Genomic DNA, 16,545 nt, shown 5'->3' on the forward strand with positions numbered 1-16,545 from the left:
AAATGTGTGTTTGTTATTACGATTAATTATTGTGTTCAGCTCTTAAGTTTAACTTATATAACGATTCTAATATCTTATTTTGTACTTGTTGTAGATGGATTTTTTTTATGAGCACGAGCAAGTGGAATACGAAAAAGAGTGTTCATCGTTATAAAAGAAGATACAAAATCGACTCTCCACTTTTATATAATAGTCTTAAAGAAATGTGTGTTTCTTATTACGATTAATTATTGTGTTCAACTCTTTAGTTTAACTTATATAATGATTCTAATATCTTATTTTGCGTTTGTTGTAGATGTCTTGTTTTGATGAGCATGAGCAAGTGGAATACAAAAGAAAGTGTCAATTGTTATAAAAGAAACTCTAGGGGAGGTGTGTTTCCTATTATGAATAATTATTGGTTTTGAAATATGCTTACCATTACTAATTTTGTCTATATTTTAACCTTATTCAACCCACTTCTTTTCCTTTCAGCAGAGGAGAGCACATTGTTGGAGAGATGATGTGTAAAGGGGATATTTGCAATTTTTCTTTGTTCTTGTTTTTTTTTTTGATATTCTGCGTTTGAGCATGGCCATGCTTTGAGTTGTAATCATTTTGCTATGTTTATTTTTTGGCTTATTTTTTGTAGTTTGGTCTTGGTTTCATTTGTTGGGTGTGGAAAAGGAAATGAAGGAAGCAAATAGAGAAAATGGAGGTTATTGTTCATAAATGAAGGTGAGTTAACATACCTATATGCAGTGCATTTCATTGAAAAGTATATTTTGCTAATTTGTGGCTCCACTTGTTTGTTATTCAATTCATTGTGTTATCTATGGTTTCATAATCAACTATATTGATCATCCTTATGTAGTGAATGACTACAATTGTATAATCTATAAATGAAGGTGAGTTAACATAATGGAGGTTATTGTTCATAAATGAAGGTGAGTTAACATACCTATATGCAGTGCATTTCGCTGAAAAGTATGTTTTGCTAATTTGTGGCTCCACTTGTTTGTTATTCAATATATTGTGTTATCTATGGTTTCATAATCAACTATATTGATCTTCTTTATGTAGTGAATGACTACAATTGTATAATCTACAAAGGTCAAGTGGTGAAGATACAATAGAAATTCTACAAACTTGGCGCAAAGGAAAGGTGAGCAATACTTTTCTCTTATAAAATAGTATTGTCCTTTAATACACTGAAATTGATTTTTGCACAAGTTATCCTTTTGTAATGGTTTTGAGGTAGTATGATCTTGTTCATGTGTGTGAGATTCACGAATATTTCCTAAAACTTTGATATGAAAGAAATAGAAAAGGTATACTTGAGGATCACATCTTTAGCGCTTATTTTTCATGATTGCTGCTACTATAATATTATCCAAGGGAGGGCAGGTATGTGTATGGTTGATAACACACTCAAAGGTGACAACACTTCTACTTTGCACAACGAAATAAAATACATTAGTGAATCAACTAGTGCACATGACAATTTTTAGCTTTTTAAACCCTTTACTTTTTATATTAAAAACTATAATACAACAGTTTTGGGGATCCCGTACTAGCAATCATGGCCCTTACATACAACCTTGATACAAGGACACAACTAGGGCTTGGTGTCAACTGCTATGACCACCAATCTACCCAAGACAAAGTACACTTGACCTACTTGTTGAGAACACGCACTATAGCCCTTTTAGTCCATGTACCTTGAACACATTTGGCAGGTCCTCTTGCCTCCAAATTCGCTCATCACTTGACTTGCATCTTCAGCTGCCACTATCAATGATCACAACTCCTTTTGTGTCATTGAACTTTGGCTCGCTATTTTTCCCACTAGCAACCTTCTAGTCCATTGAGAAGTTTTTTCCTTGGGTCTTCTAGATCTTCCCTCTTGTCAACCATATGGCTTCTTTCATAAGCTAAACTAGGGCTCCATTACTTTGCCTCCTAACAGCCCGTTGATTCCTTTCATGAACATTGTATTTGAGGTCTTCTAGACTACCCACTTTTGAACGTCTTGAATGCTCCAAAATGCTACTCTTAGGGCACACTAGATGTAGCCCTCTTGGTTGCCCTTTCATCCTTCAAATCTCAACCCTTAGGGCTTCCAAAATTACCCATACATTACCCATACATAGTCAACACCATGACTAATGTAGGGTTTCCAAGACTGCCCTTTCTTCCGCAATTTGTCTCCTTAAATTATCTAGATCTAGAGCTATTCCAAACAACCCACCAACAGTGATAAGATGTGTTCTATATCCTATCCCATTTCTTAGGGCTAATTGCAACTTTTATTCAAACCTTTGAACAAACCTTCTCTTTTCCTTTACTACATCAGCCTTCTCGCATTCCTTCCATCTCAAACTTCTATCCACAACAAAGAGTCATTTGCCTCCCTTTCTAGGGTGTCGACCCTCCTTATTCATCACAAATATCAACTATTCTTTCACTGAGATTTGGATAGACCATCAGATGGCTCCCTGCATAGGAAGACGCCCCAACTAGGGCATATCAAAATTGTTGGCCAAACCCTCATGGACAACGCTCCAACCTTAGCAATCTATCTCCTTGAGGACGTTGCCACTTAGCCTCCAAGTAACCACGGTTTTGGGCATTTTCTTGACTAATATCTTAGTCCTTGCTAGAGATCTCTGCGAACCCAAATCTAGGGTTACCTCAGAGCTGCAGTTCCCTTCTTCCAACCATGTACTTGTTGCATTAGTCTTCTAACGCATGGAATGTTACTCTAGCTTTCCTCCAATCCTCATGGTGTACCAAAACCAGAGTTTTGAAAATCGGCAGTGGAGATAATGTGCAAAGGGGAAGTTTGCAATTTTTATTTGTTGTATTCATGTTTTGTTTTTGTTGAGTTTGAGCATAGCCATGCTTTTTGTTGTACTCATTTAGCTTTGTTTTACATTTTTTTCTCATTTCTTGTAGTTTGGTCTTGGTTTTGTTTAGCTTTCTTTTACAAGTGTCAAAAGAGTCAAGATTACTGGCCAAGTAATCAAGGAAGAAAGAACAAACCAAGCGAAGGAAAAAGGAGGCTAGATTCACCATTATTTCTTCACGCATTCCAACTAGGGTTTTTGTAGTAGACGCTGAAATCGCAGTCCTGAAGAAACAAGTCGAAATTTTGGAAAAGGACCGAAATTTGAAGTATTGAAGCAAGCTTGACTAGTGTTGACTTTCTGGAAGAGAAATTCATTAAGAAGAGATTGGACTTGGCCTTGGAGGGATCTTTGTCAAGGGTCATAGGTCTTGGAATTTGTCCTCTGAAAATTCTATAAGAAGAGAAGAATTCTTGTGGGTTTTCCTCTCTAGAGATAGTGAGGCTACATGGAGTGTCTAAGAAAATTATTTCAAACTGAGATGCTAAGCTTACTTCTAAATTTTGGAAGGAGTTGTGTGTTGGTCTAGGGATAGATTTAGCCTTCAATACAACATACCATCCACAAAAAAAATGGGAATATCGAGAGGGTAAACAAAGTGTTGGAGGACATGCTGAGGATGTATGTCATGCACCAGCCAAAGAAGTGGGAAGAGTTCCTAACTTTGGTGGAGTTTTCCTACAATAATGGTTATCAAGGATGATTGAAAATGAGCCTGTTTGAGGCTCTTCACGGTAGGAAATGCAACACTCTTATCATTTGGAGGGATCCAGTGAACATGGTGCATATTGGACTAGATATGCTAAAGGAAATGGAGTAGGAAGTAATAGCCATCAAGAAAATTCTAAAGACAACTCAAGACAGGCAGAAGAGTTATGCTAACCAACATAGGGTGCATAAGTGTTTAACGTGGGAGATTGTTTTCCTCTCAATAGGAGAGGTTTTGGCCCTGGCTTGCAGTGTACATTTTGTGTCCTCTTGTCTCTTTGATCTTCATTGTTTGGTAGCTCTTTGATGATAACAACATAAGAAGAAGAAGCCACAAGTTAAGTAAAAGAACATCACAAGCAGTTATCAAAGTAAGAGAAATCACTTAATCTAGTTGCCCCTAGATTTCTCAACATGGTATCAGAGTTAAGTTGACTACAATAAGAAAAAGAGGCAGCATGAAGATCATCCAATTGAAGAAGAAGGATACACAAGGACATCATCAAGGAGAAATAAAAGGTATCAATAAAAACTATCCATCACATCACAAGGATCACATCATCACAACTCTTGGAAAAAAAGACCTCAAAGACCCTACCTCCAATCAAGAAGGACTTAACACATCTTGAAGTCTCCACATTCTACATTTCTACATCCAAGGAAACAAGAAGAAGCATTGTCATCATCATCAAAGAAATCAAGGTAATCTCCCTCCCATCATAGAAAGATCTCATCTCAAGCATACTGGAAGAAAGACATCTCTTGTCATCTAGAAAAATTACTATCATCTTTGCAGAAGGAAGACATCATCAAGGAAACAGTCATCTTCAAGAAGACATCTTCAATTGTCAAATCATCAAGAAGGCATCAAGTTGAAGGCATCTTCAAAGGAACATCTTCACTTGACAAGTAAGTATTCTATATTTTTATGTCTTGATCTACAAGCCAAATGACTTTGTTCTGCAAGAGAACAATAAATTGGTTGGGACCTCAAACTACCTTGCATGGAAGAAGAGAATTGATTTAATTCTCATAGAGAATGAAGTTAGTGAATATGTCACGGGATTTATCACCAAACGACCACAAGAGAAATCTTAAGGGCTCAAAGGATCCTCATAGAGTCAATCAAGGATTCTCTCTTCCCTTATGTTGGAAAGTTAAAGTCAACAAAGGAGATCTATGAGAAATTGGTGGAGTTGTTTTCTGTAAGCACTTTAGTAGAAATCATATCCTTAAGAACCGAACCATATAAGATGAAAATCTCAAGGTAAGAAGGGTTAGCTTCATATTTTATGAAGGTATCCGAAATTAGAGATCAACTGCAAGAACTTGGAGAAGTAATGTTTGATCGAGAGATGACCACAATTGTGCTTAATGCACTACTTGATGAATGGGGCAACTTTGTGTCAAGCATCTATGGGAAGAAGTAAACCACTCCATTCAGCGATCTGTGGTCATTATGCAAAGTTGAAGAATCTAGATTGAAGGCGAAAAACGATGTTGGGTCAAATGAACAAACTCCAGCATATGCAACATCAACAAAGAAGAAAGGAAAATTTGGGAAATTTGAGCCTCGAAAGAAGTTTCACAAGAAAATTGATATGTCAAAGATCCAATGCTATGAATGTAATGAATATGGCCATTTCAAAAGGAATTGTGCCAAACTCAAGAAGGACAACAAGAAGAGAAGGAGAGAAATGAAGCTCATAACACCAAAGAAATAGAAGAACCCGAAAAGAAGAAATCGAAAAAGGAGGAAGTTAAAGATCTATATTATGATTAAGATAACCTCCACTTAGTTCATTTCAGCATATAGAAGTTAGAGGTCATGATGGAAGGCGTCACAAGTATGATAGGATGCATGACATCATCATAGAGACATGAAAGGTAGTTGAAGTAGAAGTTAATATGGTTGAAGCAGTCATCATGTGTTGGAAATACTGAGGGGGGGTGAATCAATATTTCTTTTGAATTGTTATTTTTACCAGTTAGATCACTTATATTTAGAACAAAAAATGAACAATGATAGAATAAATACTTTTATTAATTTCTTCTTTCAATAAATTAAGTACAATATATGTAGGGCTCCAACCCTAGATGAAGACACCAATCTTCAATCTCCCGAGCTCCAACCTGTAATATGCTAAGCACCAACTTCATAGAGTTCATCACAGTCCAAGCATAGATGTCTAAGCCACTCCAAGATAGGTTGACTGCCCACTGCTCAAGAATTCGAGTCACTGTGAGATAGGTACACTGCACCACAGTCATAGTCGAGCAGATGAGACACTACAGTCCTTTGTTGCTGCACCAATCAACATTGTTGCACCTTTGTCTGAGCTACTATCAACACCTCTGTCTGAGCTATTGTGCATACATAGTCTGAGCTACAGGAGGAGGTACTGATCACAGTTTGTAGCAAATGATTACAAGGTCTGAGGATCTTGTTGTAGGTATTACTGCAATAAATCTGACTCCTTAACACAAGACTGTCCTCAAAAACTTTTTAAAAGAATTTGCCCAACACAATATTTTCTTGCTCCTCGGCCTCTTGTAGATATCTTTGAAATTGTTGACTGAATTGAATGCACAGAAATGAAGTCTAAATCATGTATATATAGTGATTTCATTTTAAAACTGAAGGGACATGTCTTTCTGGAGGGAGGCCGACTTGTGTCTTTGAGCATAAGTCGGCTCAACATTAATTATATTTTTCATAGCTTAAAAATTCAATATCTCACAAACTACTGGGAATTTCAGGACAAATAAGGGCTCATTAGAAAGGAAAAAATATATTCTACAAGATGGTATAGGACCCATGTTGAGAAGCTGCCTCCAAGATGCCAAAATTTATTTTTCTTTGTAACTCTTCTTGAATTTTTTATGTGCAGAAGGTGACTAGGACAACAAGGCTATTTTATTGTTTGGGACAACATGGCTTCGACATTGTTTGGCTCAACAATATTATTATGAGTGACATCATGAATGTATCCAATAATGTCATCATGAGTTTATCATCCCGTATCAAACTATCCAACAATGTCATCATATACTTGTGCAGTGATAAGTCATAGTGCAACATAAATTTCCCATTAGGAGAGTTGCAAGGTAGTCTTCCAATCATGTCATCAAGACCATCATCAAGTGTGGTCATTCATCAAGTGTATGACATCAAGTGTAATCCTTCATATGTCATCAAGGCCTTCTAGATCATCAATCAAGGCATATGATTGACACTTGGCACTTCTTAAGAATTCTTCATTAGTGGCTTGACATATTAATTGAGGGCATTCTTATCAAACAAGAGCTATGACATCATCATCTGGAACTAGGCATCTATTGTCTTCAACCTTATCATCTCATTCTAGGGTTTCATGATATTCATTAGGCATCTCAAGAATATTTACCGTCTCGATCAATGCCATATTGACATCAATGACAACCTTGATTAACATCATGATAGAAAGGAAGTAGCTGATGGCATCTTCATTGAAAGCATATAAGGACAACCGAAGTAGCAGTCGATATGGTTGGAGAAAGTCATCTAGCAAGATAGAAGATAAAGAGATCATCATACATCATCATCATTAGGAAGAAGCATTTGCAAAATGAGGATCGTCAAGGTCCTCCATTGGAATCTTCATTAGAAGGTTCATCTCTACTTAGAAGAAGCAAGTGTTTCGCGGAAAGTCTACATTCCACCTCGTGGGGGATCCACTATTTACAAGGATGAAGGAATGGTGACAAAGAAGTGCAACATGTCAAGTTTGTTTAAGTTTGTTGATGTAGGAAGCAAATGTCATGACAAAAGACCATCATAAAAAGGTAACTTTGATTTACTGTTCACTTTAATTTTTGAAAACATTTGGTTGGGTTGAAACAGGGCTACTGTGAAAATTCCTAGATCTAACAATCTCTGGAATCCTACTGCAACCAGCTGGATCTACTTCACCTTAGATTGTAAATTACATTACAAGCTTATTTCAGATTTTTTCTTGAAACATTGAAGTAAATTACTGAAGCGGCCTACACCAAATTAAATATGATTCTGAAACATAGAAACTGAGCAAGGAAAATATAAACACATAGGGCACCGTTATTTTTGTACAATAGTCCCTGGAAAAACCCAATGTGGGAAAACCGATGTAGCAGCTTTGAGGGTTTTATTATTATGCAAGAGAAAATCTGAGTACAATTCTAGGATGCTGAACTAGCAATCTGATACAGAGAGAATACTGAACAAAAGACTGGTGAAATGATCTCACCCTGTCACTGGAGAATTAGTGATTGATTCAACTGAACTGGAGGCTCTGCGTGGCCTCTGTGCAGAACTGTGTCACGCTCGACAGTTTATGCATCACCCCTCTTTCGGATCCTTTGCTAGCTGAGAAAATCAAACTTCTGCCTTTCGGACTCACACCTCGGCTCTCAGCAACTGAAACTCGACTTCCCCTCAAGGACTGCGTTGCCTCTACGTCAGCCTTCCTTTGGTCGTCTTTCTGTTCTCCCTCTGACTCTTACTCTCCGGAAATTCCTTCTTTCGGATTGTCACTGCGCCTTTGCTGCAAGAAATCTCCTTAATCGATTTTCTTCCCAAGAACTTCTCACTTCAGAAAAATCAATTTCTTTGATATCTCAGTGTGTTTTCCAAATGACCCTCAAGCCCTTCTTATATCTTCTTGAACAACCAACGGCCTGGATTAAATCATAATCAAAGGCTCAAATAGTTTTGGCTTGATCTGTGTGTTTTTCTAGAAGTTTCACCCATGATTAGATTAATATCCATTAATATTTTAATTTTCTTAAGTTTAGACTTTAGGAACCCCATTAAAAATATTAATTATTTTAATAAAATCACTTTTTGGTGGAATTTCCCTAAACGCTTTTTGGGTTCTTTGGAATACATGTGCCCAAGCCTCCCTGCAAAATTTGAGGCTTAGAGCACATCTGATGCTGCCCCAAATCGACAGCTATCAGAAGAGGTTTGTAGAAGTCACCTACAACTAGTATTCATGAGATTGGATGGAAGATCTTGATGCTACCCCAAATCAACAACTATCGGAAGAGGTTTGTAGAAGTCACCTATAACTAGTATTCATGAGATTGGATGGAAGATCCTGGAAGAAACATGACTTGGAAGAGGTAGTTGTATGAAGAATAGACATATGTGGACTAGAAGATCACTTCCCGATGAAGAAAAAGATGACATGAATATTGGTTCAACACTATGTTTCGTTGAAGGGAATTGATGGAGAAAATGGTCGATGCCCTACCAGAAGAAAGCTCCATAATGAAGAAGTTGTAGTTCATGACATGATGCAAAAAGGAGGATCCCTACTGGCAGCTGAGAGTATCACGATCTCCATCGAAGAGAGTTGCTATTGGTAAAGTCCCTTGTTAATAGGAAGCTTGGACAAGCCCCTTGTTAAGAGGGACCTTGGGTATATTCCTTTCATAGGAATGGGCAGATCCTCCATGGTTAAGAGGGAGAGATAGACAAATCATTATTGGTTTCATGTTATGAAGAAAGAATGGATCACTGGAAGCTTGGACAAGTCCCTTGTTAAGAGGGACCTTGGGTATATTCCTTTTATAGGAATGGGTAGATCCTCTGTGGTTAAGAGGGAGAGATAAACACATCATTATTGGTTTCATGTTATGAAGAAAGAATGGATGACTGGGTAAGAATCTGAGATTTATTCTGATACTCTTTGAGGATGAGTTAGGGCATCCAATAGGTGAGAGTAGTCAAAGAGGAAATTCCATGAGGATGTGTTAATCCAAGATGGGAATGGTCTTAGAAGGACATACCTTGTGAACATTTGAATGGGATATGTACCTCAAGAGACAATGATGAAGGTGTTTATTAGTCATTGTCTCCTCAGCATTGTGCTCTATTCTTGTGGAGAGATAGAATTGTTAGTCAAGGCCTTACTATATGACAATGTTGGTTGATATGGTGAGGTGCACAGATATAAGCTGATATGATAGCTTATGAGATGGTTTACCAATCCGACTCTTCTTATGAGAATTCTTCAGTATGAGAATGTCCAAGTACCTTGCATGGATTATGAATACCTCTCTAGTTAAGAGGGAGTGTTGAAATATGTAACTAGGTTTGGCCTTCATAATGTTAATGTAACCGTGATTTTATGTATTTGATGTAAAGAGAAAGAATTATCATTATTATTTTTGTAGCATATGCTCAAGGTTATTTATTTAGTAGATCAAACACCCATTGTGTGCTTCTAGGTTTTTTCATTGAGTCAAGAAGTCTATTGAGCCATTGTTATATCTGTAAGACCCTATTGGGCATCTTGTATTATGTAAGAGAAATTTATCTAAGTCATAAAAGACCCTCCAAGACAAGTCAACCTTGCTACCACAAGTCGGCCTCATGAAGGGCTATTCGACCACCTTGTGAAACTTATAAATAAGAACTCGACCTTACTTTAGAAGCATCCATAAAAGTTCGATTTACCAAGAGAAAGACCTAGAACTAGCAAAGAAAGAGAAGAAACTAAGGAAGAGCGAAGCATTTAGAGATTGATTTTTGGGTCATCTCTAGCAAAGAAAGAGAAGAAACTAAGGAAGAGCGAAGCATTTAGAGATTGTTTTTTGGGTCATCTCCATCTCACACGTGTGAAAAAATTAGGGCCACTCTTGCAACAACAAGACTGAAAATTGCAGTCATCTTAGAGACCGAAATCAAGTGTCAAAAGAGTCAAGATTGCAGGCCAAGTTATTAAGGAAGAAAGAACAAACGAAGCGGAGGAAAAAGGAGGCTAGATTCACCATTATTTCCTCACACATGCCAACTAGGGTTTTTGCAGTAGAAGCCGAAATTCTAGTATTGGAGCAGCAAGTCGAAATTCCAGAAAATGACTGAAATCTGAAGTATTCGAGCAAGTTCAGCTAGCGTTGAGTCGTTGACTTTATTGAAGAGAAATTCATCAAGAGGAGATTGGACTTTGTCTTGGAGCGATCTTTGTGAAGGGTCATAGGTCTTGGAATTCATCATTTGAACATTCTATAAGAAGAGAAGAATTCTTGTGGTTTTCCTCTCAAGAGAAGAGGTTTGAGTCCTAGCTTGCAACCTACATTTTGTGTCCTCTTGTCTCTTTGATCTTCATTGTTTGGTCGTTGTTTGATGATAATAACATAATAATAATCAAGTGAAAAAAGTAGCTAATAATAAGTACATCAAGTTAAGTAAAAGAACATCACAAGTAGTTATCAAAGTAAGAGAAATCACTTAATCTAGCTGCCCTAGATTTTTCAACAGAATGTTGGTTTTTCTCAAACAATGGTGGGCTTGTACTTGCCAAATAACCAGTATTGGTCTTGCAATTGCAGTCTTGGGAGGATCCCAATTCTCTTTCAACATTTTGCTTCATCCTTTCCATCCTTTTGTCCATCTATTTTATGCTTGATTTACTCTGTCAGCGATTGGTGGTGGATGCTGAGAGCAGTTGCATTTTCTTCAATTTTTTAGTTTTAGCGAAGTCAATCATGTTCAATGTCTCTTTAATGGCTTCTTTCAACTTATTAAATTCCCTTGTAGTACTCTCTATGTTAGCATCCAAGTAGACTCATAAACCTTCCACAACCCTCTCCCAAAGGAGGGTTAAATGAGCTGCGGCAAAATTGTGCCAAAATCAAAGCTAGCCTAGAGAATGTTGACAAAGGCATTGTTGGTGGGGAGTGGCTTTTTATTCTTCTTGGAGGCATAAGTGTTGAAGTGGAAAGAAAGAATTTCAAACACCAAGCAAAATTGTGCCAAAATCAAAGCTAGCCTAGAGAATGTTGACAAAGGCATTGTTGGTGGGAAGTGGCTCTTTATTCTTTTTGGAGGCTTAAGTGTTGAAGTGGAAAGAAAAAATTTCAAACACCAAGCAAAATTGTGCCAAAATCAAAGCTGGCCTAGAGTATGTTGACAAAGGCATTGTTGGTGGGTAGTGGTTTTTTTATTCATGTAGAATCAAAGGAAAAGGCATTGTTGGTGGGAAGTGGCCCTTTATTCATGTAGAATCAAAGGAAAATTTCTAATACAGACTAGCAAGATTAAAAGGAAAGAGAAAAGAGCTAAAGGTAAGATTAGCAAATACATGTTGATATAGGGTCATCCCTTATCAAAGTTAAAAGTGCTTGAAGATATTTTGTTGTGTGTGATACATGGAAAACATCTTGGATGAAGGCCATCATCATCCAAGCTAGTCAATTTATTGCCTGAGTCTTGTAACGCGTGCTCAGATGCCCTAAGCAATTAAGTTTGATCATCTAGCATTAAACGCTCACCATAATTAGTAATTGATACTTTTCCATCTCATAATGATACAAAGTAATTTGCTAATTGACCTCAACATTATAACCTTGGGCCACTTTAGTAAATATTATATGATTAAAGAAATTTAATTGATACTTTTCATCTAATTTGCTAATTGACCTCAACATTATAACCTTGGGCCACTTGATTATAAATATTATATAATCAGAGAAAATTAACAAGGCCTTGCATCTTTAAGTAGCTGGGAATGTTTAATGTTTTTAGGTATAGCATTGTTATTAGTTGGCATTGTTACATATTGCTCTCTTCATTTTCTAACAAGGCAAGAACTCTCAATCTGGGTTCAAATGTTATGAGCATGGGTTTCGATCCTCTCGCAGCAACCAATTCTGCTAGATGATTTCAAATTCCATTCAATGCATTTTTTTATTTAAATAAATTTCTTAAGTTAATTTGGAAGATGTACCTTTTATCTTGCTCTCTTCATTTTCTAACAAGGCAAGAACTCTTAATCCGGGTTCAAATGTTATGAGCATGGGTTTCGATCCTCTGGCGGCAAACAATTCTCCTAGATGATTTCAAATTCCATTCAATGCATTTTTTTATTTAAATAAGTTCCTTAAGTTAATTTGGAAGATGTACCTTTTATCTTTATAAATATGTTCACACTGACTAGTGGTTCAAATTTGCATTGTTAGCTTCATCGATCAGTTGGAACTAATGTTGGTGACATTGTAAAATTAGCCAGCAGGACTTTTAAGGTTTGGGAAATTTATGTCTGTTCGATTCTGTTCGATTCCCATGCCGGTAGATGATTTTTTCATAAATGGATTCTCTAATTTAAATTAGAAAAATGTACACGTATGCCTTGGGTAAACTCTTATACACATTTTGTTAATTTAAATTAGAAAAATGTACATGTTTGCCTTATATAAACTCTTATACATATTTTGTTATGTTTTCTTAGGTTGCTCTTGTGAAAAATCCAATTGTATCAATGGCGCAATCCTTGGTAACTTAATCTATACTCTATATTCATTAATAAGATGTTTTGATATCATTTCCTTCTTTATACAACAATGTGAGTGATTTGTAATAATGCTATCTACAAATGCCTCTGGTATTTTTTTTGGTAAAATTAAGTTTGTATTGAAAGTATATTTATTAACATTGATTTAATTTAAATAGATTGATGCACATGTTGGTGGTGTGAATGATATTGCTATTTCACACCCTACCTACCATCTCTTCATAATTACATGTGGGGATGATAAGATCATCAAGGTAATACGCTTTATCATGTGTCAAGACAATTGTCTGTGCTTGCATGTGTGGGATGCATGGGATGCATTAATACGCTTTATCATATGTGTCAAGATAATTGTCTGTGCTTGTATGTGTGGGATGCATGGGATGCAATAATTGGTCGAAAGTAGTACACATTTGAAGGTATATGTTCTGTTTGGCCTCACCGATAAGAAAATATTCAGTACTTAGTTCCTTGAGACCTGAAAAAAGAAAATATTCAGTACTTAGTTACTTGAGACCTGAAAATTTTATGTGCATTGCAGTTGAGTAATTAAATTCTAGTTGTGAAGTTACATTGCATATTCTATTTTTGTATTCAGTACTTAGTTACTTGAGCCCTGAAAATATTCAGTAGTTAGTTAATTGAGACCTGAAAATTTTATGTGCATTGCAGTTGAGTAATATTAAATTCTAGTTGTGAAGTTACATTGCATATTTTATTTTTGTTTGATGTCTGACTTTGGTGAATTTTTGGCCATATTACAGATACTTTATTGCACTAAAGATTGGCCATATTAAATTCTAGTTGTGAAGTTACATTGCATATTCTATTTTTGTTTGATGTTTGACTTCCTGTGAATTTTTGGCCATATGACAGATACTTTATTGCACTAAAGATTGGCCATATGACAAATACTTTATTTCACTAAAGATAGATGACTTATGAGTATGCAATTTATATTTTCTACATCTATTGATGGAAAGATCAAAGCCTCTTTATTGCACTAAAGATAGATGACTTATGAGTATGATTCTTTGTTTGTATGCAATTTATATTTTCTACATCTATTGATGGAAAGATCAAAGCCTCGTTGTATGATCTTGGGGGATCTAGGGTGGGCCTTGGGGGATCTAGGGTGGACCATAATGCTCCAGGCCTCTGATGCACTACAATATAGTGTTGATGGAACAAGTTTAAATGTTAACTTAGAATAGTGTTTAGTTTGTAAAGTCTCTTCAAGCCTCTGGTGCATTACAATATAGTGCTGATGGAACAAGTTTAAATGTTAACTTAGAATGGTGTTTGGTTTGTAAAGTCTCTTCAAGCCTCTGGTGCACTACAATATAGTGCTGATGTAATAAGTTAAAATGTTAACTTAGAATGGTGTTTAGTTTGTAAAGTCTCTTCATAGTGCTGATGTAATAAGTTAAAATGTTAACTTAGAATGGTGTTTAGTTTGTAAAGTCTCTTCATGTGGATCTGAGTTTTACTTTATCCAATTTTGTATATTTGCTCTGTCAAGGCTACTTCCTTTCTGAAGTATATAATCATTTGTGTTTTTTATTACGCAGTTTTTTATTAGGCTCTTTTCTGAAGTATATAATCATTTGTATTTTTTCATTTGTGTTTTTTATTACGCAGTTTTTTATTAGGCTCTTTTCTGAAGTGTATAATCATTTGTATTTTTTATTAGCCTCTTCTCCTGTGGAAGAAGTATATAATCATTTGCGTTTTTTATTAGGCTCTTTTCTGAAGTATATAATCATTTGTATTTTTTATTAGGCGCTTCTCCTGTGGAACAAGTAAAGTTGGTGATTCATAACTGGTTGAGTGGAATGAAAGTGAGGGAACAGTCAAGAATAAGTAAAGTTGGTGATTCATAACTGGTTGGTGGAATGAAAGTGAGGGAACAATCAAGCGGACATATTCTAGTTTTAGGAAGTGTTCCTTAGGTGTTGTGCAATTTGATGCAACCAGGGATAGATTCTTGGCAGTTGGTGATGAATTTCAAATAAAGTTTTGGGACATGGATAACACCAATATCCAGACAACAATTGATGTTGAGGGTAGTTTGGTAAGAAGTTATTTTTGAAGATGAGGATGTTTTATTTTCGGAGTTTGAGAGATATTGATCAGATCTCAATGTATAATCCTTGCTTTATTTCGAAAAAGCTCCAAGCTAGTCTCGCCTCCGTTTTAGTGAAAATGGTTCCCTGTTGGCAGTCACAACGAATGACAGTGGCATATGTTGAGGGTAGTTTGGTAAGAAGTTATTTTTGAAGATGAGGATGTTTTATTTTCGGAGTTTGAGAGAGATTGATCACATCTCAATGCATAATCCTTGCTTTATTTCCAAAAAGTCCAAAAAGCTCCAGGCTAGTCTCGCCTCTGTTTTAGTGAAAATGGTGATGGTTCCCTGTTGGCAGTCACAATGAATGACAATGGCATAGAGATCTTAGCTAACATAGAGGGATTTCACTTAATTCGCATGCTGGAGAGTAGATCCTTTGAGGGAAGAGACAATGGAAACAAGGTAAATTGCTTCTTCCATGCACATTTACTATGTACACGAACTGCTAATTAATGGCAAAGTTTAAACTCTAACTAGGTCATTTTTACTATGCAGACTTCAATTGTGAATGTCATGCCTCCTCTCATTTTTACTATGCAGACTTCAATTGTGAATGTCATGCTTCCTGCAGTCGCTGCTCCTGCTCCTGGTTCCCTTACAAGTTCTTTTTTACTATGCAGACTCCAATTGTGAATGTCATGCCTAGCAAAGTTTAAACTCTAACTAGGTCATTTTTACTATGCAGACTTCAATTGTGAATGTCATGCCTCCTGCAGTCGCTGCTTCTGGTTCCCTTACAAGTTCTTTGCTCCTGCTCTTGGTTCCCTTACAAGTTTTTTTTTACTATGCAGACTCCAATTGTGAATGTCATGCCTAGCAAAGTTTAACTAGGTCATTTTTACTATGCAGACTTCAATTGTGAATGTCATGCCTCCTGCAGTCGCTGCTCCTGGTTCCCTTACAAGTTCTTTTTTACTATGTAGACTTCAATTGTGAATGTCATGCCTCCTGCAGTCGCTGCTCCTGGTTCCCTTACAAGTGCTATAGACCATTCAGACAGACTTCCACCTGCATTGTCAAATGACCAATTTTGTAAGAGCTTTCTCCTTAGAATTGTTTCTTTTGGAATCTAGCTTCTACCTGCATTGTCAAATGACCAATTTTGTAAGAGCTTTCTCCTAGAATTGTTTCGTTTAGAATCTAGCGTATTTGTCCAGCCATATTCAGTTTAGTCTTCCACCTGCATTGTCAAACGACCAATTTTGTAAGAGCTTTCTCCTTAGAATTGTTTCTTTTGGAATCTATCTTCTACCTACATTGTCAAATGACCAATTTTGTAAGAGCTTTCTCCTAGAATTGTTTCGTTTAGAATCTAGCGTATTTGTCCAGCCATATTCAGTTTAGTTTGTTACATATATCTTATCATTTTATAGTTTAGTTTGTTACATATATCTTGTCATTTTCTGAACTTCACTCCGGAGTCCAGATATTGTTGCTTTCAACTTTCCATATAGTTTAGGATTTTGTTCTTTTTCCCTTTCAAATGCTCTATTAGCCATTA

The 16,545-nt window shown here is 36.3% G+C and overlaps 1 long non-coding RNA gene across 2 annotated transcripts; it reads left to right on the forward strand.

Moving 5' to 3' along the window:
• Positions 1-92: 92 nt before the first annotated feature.
• On the forward strand, positions 93-16,187 carry LOC149220694 (uncharacterized). 2 transcript variants are annotated; one of them, XR_016248768.1, is made up of 8 exons: positions 93-205; positions 296-372; positions 475-717; positions 854-926; positions 1,063-1,144; positions 12,582-12,644; positions 12,851-12,895; positions 14,696-16,187. It is a non-coding gene; the product is annotated as an uncharacterized LOC149220694 (long non-coding RNA). The 2 variants fall into 2 exon arrangements; XR_016248767.1 differs by having other exon boundaries at positions 478-717.
• The last annotated feature ends 358 nt before the right edge of the window (positions 16,188-16,545 follow it).

This window comes from Pinus tabuliformis, chromosome Q, assembly GCF_031772625.1.
Source record: "Pinus tabuliformis cultivar Carrire ecotype Pingquan chromosome Q, CPIR1, whole genome shotgun sequence".
NCBI lineage: Eukaryota > Viridiplantae > Streptophyta > Pinopsida > Pinales > Pinaceae > Pinus > Pinus tabuliformis.